The sequence below is a fragment of the Pangasianodon hypophthalmus genome, chromosome 12 (genome assembly GCF_027358585.1).
Source record: "Pangasianodon hypophthalmus isolate fPanHyp1 chromosome 12, fPanHyp1.pri, whole genome shotgun sequence".
NCBI classification, from domain to species: Eukaryota; Metazoa; Chordata; class Actinopteri; order Siluriformes; family Pangasiidae; genus Pangasianodon; species Pangasianodon hypophthalmus.
The window spans coordinates 18,191,361-18,198,733 of NC_069721.1; the positions used below are offsets into that span (position 1 = coordinate 18,191,361).

Consider the following 7,373-nt stretch of genomic DNA (forward strand, 5'->3'; position numbering starts at 1 on the left):
GACTGTACACAAGATTCGCACAGGTCACTCAAGACGAACACGTTTTTTTTTTTTATTAACGGGTGAAGAGGCACCATCATGTCAGGCGTGTAGAACTCCTCTGACTCTAAAGCACATTTTATTGAACTGTTCTGCTTTTAATGTCCTCAGACGAAGGTATTACTCAGTAAGGTATTTTAAGGAGATTTTTTTGACATGGTAACATCAGAAAGAGTTTTAGAATTTTTATCTGGAATTAATTTGAAACAAATTTGCTTACCTTGCTCAGTGTGAAATATTTTCCACTTTTAAATTGTGGTACTTTTTTATAATATCTTCTATTCAATTGTTAATTTATTTGTTTGCGTATTTATTTTTGTGGGCCTGTTTTTATGTATATCTACCCATATATTCATTTATACATTTTTATTCACTTATTCATGGCAGGAGCAAGCGTACAACCCCTGGCAAAAATGATGGAATCACCACACTTAGAGGATGTTCACCCAGCTTTTTTACTTTATAGCAAACAAATCACAGATATGACACAAAAAAGGTTTTGTTTAATAGCTTAACATTCTGGTTTGTGAAATATACATAAAAAAAAATTCAAGGACATTTTTTTTTTATTAATGGCTTGTCTTTTTCCAAATCAAGTAGAGGAAAAAATTATGGAATCACTCAATGTTGAGGAAAAAATTATGGAATCAATTTTTAATTTCCATTTCTAAAACAAATACTGGGACAAGTCTAAAAATGCTAATAAGTCAGCAGTTAAAAGGGAGTGCTTACGCACTTTAATGGGCTGTTGGACTTGGCTAATTGAAAGGAAACATGGCTCCAATGAGAGAGTTGTCAGTTGAAACAATGGAAAGGATTATAAAACTCCTTCAACAAGGAATTTCAACATGGAGTGTGGCCAAAGAAGTTGGTTGCTCCCAGTCAGCTGTGTCTAAAATTTGTTGCAAGTATAAACTTAATGGGAAGGTTATGAAAGGTAGATATACAGGCAGACTAAGGAAGATGTCAAAGCATCAGGATAGAAAACTCAAAGCACTAAGCCTTGGAAATAGAAAATGCACAACAAAACAAATGAAAAACAAATGGGCGGAAACAAGAGTCAATGTTTGTGACAGAACTGTAAGAAACCGGCTGAATGAAATGAGATTTATACACAGAAAAGCCAAAAGAAAACCAGCACTAACACCAAAACAGAAGAAAACAAGGTTACAGTGGGCTAAGGAGAAGCAATCATGGAGTGTGGATGATTGGATGAAAGTGAAATTCAGTGATGAATCACGAATCTGCATTGGCCAAGGAGATGATGCTGGAACTTTTGTCCGGTGCCGTTCTAACAAAACATATAAAGATGACTGCCTGAATCAATCAAATTTCCCAACTCATTTATGACATTGGGTTGCATGTCAGGTAAAGGACCAGGGGAGATGGCAGTCATTACTGCAGCAGTCAATGCACAGTTGTACAGTGAAATTTTGGACATTTTCTCATTCCATCCATAGAAAATAGGTTTGGTGGTGATGAAATAATTTTTCAGGATGACAATGCATCTTGCCACAGAGCAGAGGAAAGGCATATCAACTTAATGACATGGCCAGCAAACAGTCTGGATCTCATTCCAATTGAAAATTTATGGTGGAAAGTAAAAAAACTGGTCCATGTTAAGGCTCCACCCTGCAAAGCTGATTTGTCAACTGCTATTTGAGAAAGTTGGAACCAGATTGATGGGGAATATTGTTTTTCATTAGTGAGGTCTATGCCTCAAAGAATAAAAGCCAGAGGAGGAGCAACAAAGTATTAATTGTGTTTTTTTTTATTGATGATTCCATAATTTTTTCCTCAACATGGAGTGATTCCATAATTTTTTCCTCTACTTGATTTGGAAAAAGACAAGCCATTAATAAAAAAAAATGTCCTTGAATTTTTTTTTATGTATATTTCACAAACCAGAATGTTAAGCTATTAAACAAAACCTTTTTTGTGTCATATCTGTGATTTGTTTGTTTGCTATAAAGTAAAAAAGCTGGGTGAACATCCTCTAAGTGTGGTGATTCCATCATTTTTGCCAGGGTTTGTATAAATAACACTTGATGCTGAACAGGGTGTTAAAAATTAAACACCTAACCTATCCTAATTTTATATATGGTAATAAACTGTTTCTCTAGAAACATTGTGTACTTCACTTAATACAAAATGGGCCTTACACTATAAACGTTTAAGAACTGCTTGTTTTAATAATGAACTGAATTCACTCAGAATGCATGTCAATGATTCTCTGAACTTTGTGTAAAAATTGTATGCCTAATGGCCATTCTTTGAATTGGATTTCATCTAAACAAGAATGTACAGAGCATGGGGTCTCTACTACTGGGAATATGAACCATTACAATGATGAAATTTAACATCACATCTTTCTAAGGCACTGTAGGCACAGCACCACCATTTAGATCACCACCATTTCCTATATCCATAAATGGGGGAATTCATATTGGGTATTAGTCATATTGAAGAAATCTTTTTGTATTTATTTAGTTGCAGCTATTTTCTGCCTTAGCCACACTGGCATTTGATTAAAGTGCCATCAGAGGCCCATGTACCATAAGACTAGTTAATTTATTCAACATCTAATTTATTCATTTATTTTAGTATCTAATCTAATTTAACATGAGCTACTTCAACACTTTTTTTTTTCCAGTTGGGGTTCAGTAGGATGCTTCTAGGTAAAAGAAAGGTTAACAAACAATTAACATACAATACAAAAAACAAATAATATACAAACTCTGAAAAGAGATGTGACTTAGGTCATGACTTGGCTTGCCATAGTTAGCTTTGTGTTATTTTAGCAAAGAAGAATGTGGTATTTTTGTTTGTGGCAAGCTCACCCTTACTCTCCCACCTCTCTCTTTTTTTTTTTTTTTTTTTTTTTATTTTATGCTATTTTGTTTTAATTTATTACACCGTGTTACATGCTTGTGGGTAACCACAGGAGATCCTGCAGGTAGTAGGAGACAAACACTAGGTGTCACTTACACAGTGCTGTTGAACATGTGGAACTGGTTCAGCAAGGGAAGTGTGATCCTTGTCATCCTTGTGAGCTGTATCAGATGGAAAGAAAGAACAAAGAAGGAAGGTGTGTGATATCTCTTTATAGATGGTCTATGCGTGCAATACCGGAAGCATCTTGAATTTTGATACATTTTTGATGGGTATCTTTTCTTGACACTGTGTGTGTCTGAATATCCAAAAAAGCTGATCTCCTGAAGGGGGAGAGAGAGAGAGATTGGCCAAAGAAATATCTAAGAAAAGAAAAGTCCAGCCTTACACACAGCTGTTACACAGAAACTTTTATGGTAAAAAAGCGAAGTACAACATACGCAGTCATTAGTGATTACTCTTCTGTCTTCATAAAGGAATGCAGACTGTACTGGATAAACCTACCTTGTGTGTTTTCGTGCCTGATGTGCCCTTCACCACAAGAAGACTTATGAGCCATTTCCTGAATTTGGTCATATTTATAATGGCATGTGGGACTCCAGAATGGAATATTACTAATATGTTAAGACTTCAGTACAGTGCTACATGCCATTGTATTGTGTGTCAATGGCTTAATAATTGTAAATAAGGCTGTTGATGTTTAAATTCTTATTCAACTGTTGTATAGCTATGAAATCTTTTTTTGTTGGTATTTCAATATTATATTGTTTAAACAAACTGAACACCCCTTAGTAAGGCTCTGTGCAGTGAACCATTTGATGGCATTTTCAAATAAGCGTTTAATGCACTTATGTGCTTTTGTTAAACGAATCAAATATTAGGTCTTTTTACACATTTCCCAAGTTGTTGTTCCTGCCGCAACTCCGGTATGACATGAACGTTTTAAGTGTTCCAGTAAGTAAAGAAGATGATCAGGAAGTGCAATTTTCACCCATCTTTCATACATATTTTGAAATCTGCATAATGAAACTGAAATGGAAAGGTCAGGATTTTAAAAAAATTGTGTATATATATATATTATTATTTTATAAAAATCTTTTGCATTGTGATCTTTGCATACACTATTGTAAGTGGTGTTAAATAAAATGTAATGCTAAAACACCTTCAATATCTGTAACATATGGAAGGCTCATTCTCCTTTAAAATGTCATTTGACATGAATTTGTGTAATTACAAGTTACTCTTTCATACTTGTGTATAGTTTTGGGTTATGAGTTACTGTGTGTGCATGTGTCATGTTTGCTCTGTCGTTAGGGTCATAGTGGCACGTAAAAGTACAATAAGCTTTGTGATTGTAAGTGGTTAGGCTTGGCCTCATAGCAGAACAGAAGTGAAACTGGTCATTGTAATTATGTGACCTCAATTCAATTCAATTCATTTTTATTTGTATAGCGCTTTTTTACAAAGGTCATTGTCTAAAACATGAGGATATTTTTATGCACTTCCCATCTGATGGACAAACCCAAAACTAAAGGTTTATTACTCAGATATTGGAAGAAGTTAGATCAATTACTTAGTTCTAATTGGCAGAAAAAGAAGGATTTTCATTAAGCTTAGCGCAGGGGTTCCCAAACTAGGGGTCACGACCCCACGTGAGATTACTTGATATACAAATGGGGTCATGAAAGTCTCACTCATTTATTCTACAAATTAATATTAAATAACGAAGATGGATTTTGTGTGCTAATATTTTGAAATGTTAATGGCAGTCCCATTCAGACTAACCACATTGAATTAACAGGGTACTTTATTTTAGTCTTTTCACTGTTGACACCCTGCATTAATGTAGATCAGCAATAAAAATGGACAAACTTCCCTGTCCATCTATCTTCACTGAACAGTGTTGAGTTTCAAATCGCATACTTGTGTTCTATTTTATACAGTTACTGAGTACTTACACTAACCAGTTTTCCTTTTACAGTTAGTGTGTGAATTTCATAAACCTCTGTCACCTTAAACCAGTCCTTGCATTAGGTTTGGTGTACTAGTCTTCTAGATTAGTAAACACTTCTGAATGTAAAGTCAGAGACACGCAGCTCATGACGACAGTCGAAGGTTTTGAGAGAGACAGGGTTTGTCTGTATGTTTAACATTGTTGTGCATAAAATCGCTAAATCCTTTACAGTTTGACTTAGAAACCTGATGGACCGGGATGTTTTGGATCTCGTGTCATCTAGTGAATGTCACTTTTAAAACTTCTGTATATTCTTAAGATACTTGGTAAGTGTGTGAGCAATGCCACTCATGTTGCCACTGCTTCTGCACTCACTCACAAAATCACGTAAACCAGATTCCACTGCTTCACATCGGGTCATATCACTCCACCCTGGCATGGATTCTTTTCCTTTAACAACACAGCACTTCCCACTAAAGCAGTAAGTACAAAGAACATCCCTTTGTTTTTAAGCACTCACATTACACATATGTTACATTACATTACATTACATATGTTACTGACATAAAATCTGCAAATGTTGCAGTAGTCTTATAAATCTGGAATTTAAAAAAATATTTAAAAAAAAAAAAAAAAAAAAATTGGGTGGTTTGCCCAAAAAGTTTGGGAACCCCCTGGCGTAAAGATTCTCAGATTAAGAATCTTCTGATAAATAGATAAATAAATCATTTGTCTTTGTAGTTTTTCCACTATCAGGGTAGAACAAAAGATTTTCAAATCCCCACTGTTTCGTCTGGCTTCTCATTTATAGCCTATGGGTAAACTTCCTATCACTACATTTCCATTACTTTGTGATCTCCCTCACAATTGACAAGTTTATGGAGCATTTGTATCAAAAATGTGTTTTAACTGTGGAAATGAAATATAAGCCCTGTGCATTACCTGTGTGTAATGACTATGTAAGGTCAGAAATGTTCAACATTTTATATACTGTATAGTCCAGTTTAATAATACCGTTTGGAATTTGTGGGAAACGGGACAGAGACTGATCGAGCCATTAGAAAGCTAAGACAGAAAAGAGCAGTGCCGGAAATGAATGTGAGAGTACCAGTGAGCGTGAAGCGTGCGAGCTGCTGAGCACACACACACAATGTTACTTATTTGTCAAAGTTACAATTGTTATGATTATACATGATTGTAATAAGAAGGTACAGCGTTAGGGTTATTTGTTCAGAGTGAGTGTAAATTTGAGTGCAGCATTAACAACCTGAAAAATGTTCAGTTTGTATTTGAATAATTCCAGTACAAACAGAGTTTCTTCAATTGTGTAACAGGTGCATTTACATACTCAAGGCACCACGAAGCTCTGACCTGAATGCCGAGTCTTACTGGGCATGTGAGGTGCTCAAAGACTCATGTGTCATTGCAAAAAAAATTTTTTGAGGGTTTAAATCATTATTAAATAATTTAATATCAACAGTAAACTGGCACACAATTGTATTCATTTTGATCATTTGCTTTTCAGTGATTGATTAATTTCTTTGAGCATTTTGTTTCTATAAAATGAGAATTGATCTGTTTAGAACAGAAATTTGGTTCACCTATAAACAGGAGTCTTACAGTGTGATGGTTTCTCTGCTAGTCTTGGTGTATTATCGGGTAGTTAATTCATTGTTGACCTTTTCAAAATACTGATTAGTTACACTTATTACCATCTACCTGTTGATTTTTTTTTTTTAAACCAGATCACTGCCACACCACCTGCATAGACGATGTTGTAGAAAATGTAAATTAGGTTCAGATGAGGGTAAACTGTGGTGTGATATGTAAACTAGAGACTAGTGGACTGGAGCTTGTTTTCACGCAACAGAAGCAGACTCATGATAACGAACCACTTTCATGGACACACATTTTGTTCGTACACCATTCCTTACACTCAAATCTACACTCACTCCTACTCAACTGAAGAGTAAGGGCTTTAAGGAGTGTGTATTCTTGCGTGTCGTTCACCTCTAGCTTGCATGCAAAAAGGCAAAAGCCACACCTATGAATGTAATGCAGATGTTCAGCTCATGCTGGATATCTATACTGATATGGACTGGATAATGTGTTAGGAACTAAAGGATGCCACATCGTTTGATGGAAATGAAAATTATCAACCTACAGAGGGCTGAATTCAAAGACCCCCCGAAAATCAAAGTGTAAAAAAATGATGCAGGAGGCTAATCCATTTTGCTGAAATTTCATTGCAGCAACTCAAAATGGTACTCAGTAGTTTGTATGGCCCCCACATGCTTGTATGCATGCCTGACAACGTCGGGGCATGCTCCTAATGAGACAACGGATGGTGTCCTGGGGTATTTCCTCCCAGATCTGGACCAGGGCATCACTTAGCTCCTGGACAGTCTGAGGTGCAACCTGGCGGCGTCGGATGGACCGAAACATAATGTCCCAGAGGTGTTCTATTGGATTTAGATCAGGCGAGTGT

At 35.8% G+C, this 7,373-nt stretch overlaps 1 long non-coding RNA gene across 1 annotated transcript in view; it reads right to left on the minus strand.

The window, feature by feature from the left end:
* LOC113527196 (uncharacterized) overlaps positions 1-7,373 on the minus strand; it is a 57,796-nt gene that overhangs the window by 10,198 nt on the left and 40,225 nt on the right. Inside the window, exon 2 of the long non-coding RNA XR_004579152.2 lies at positions 3,028-3,092. This is a non-coding gene — a long non-coding RNA (uncharacterized LOC113527196). The remainder of the gene's footprint in view (positions 1-3,027; positions 3,093-7,373) is intronic.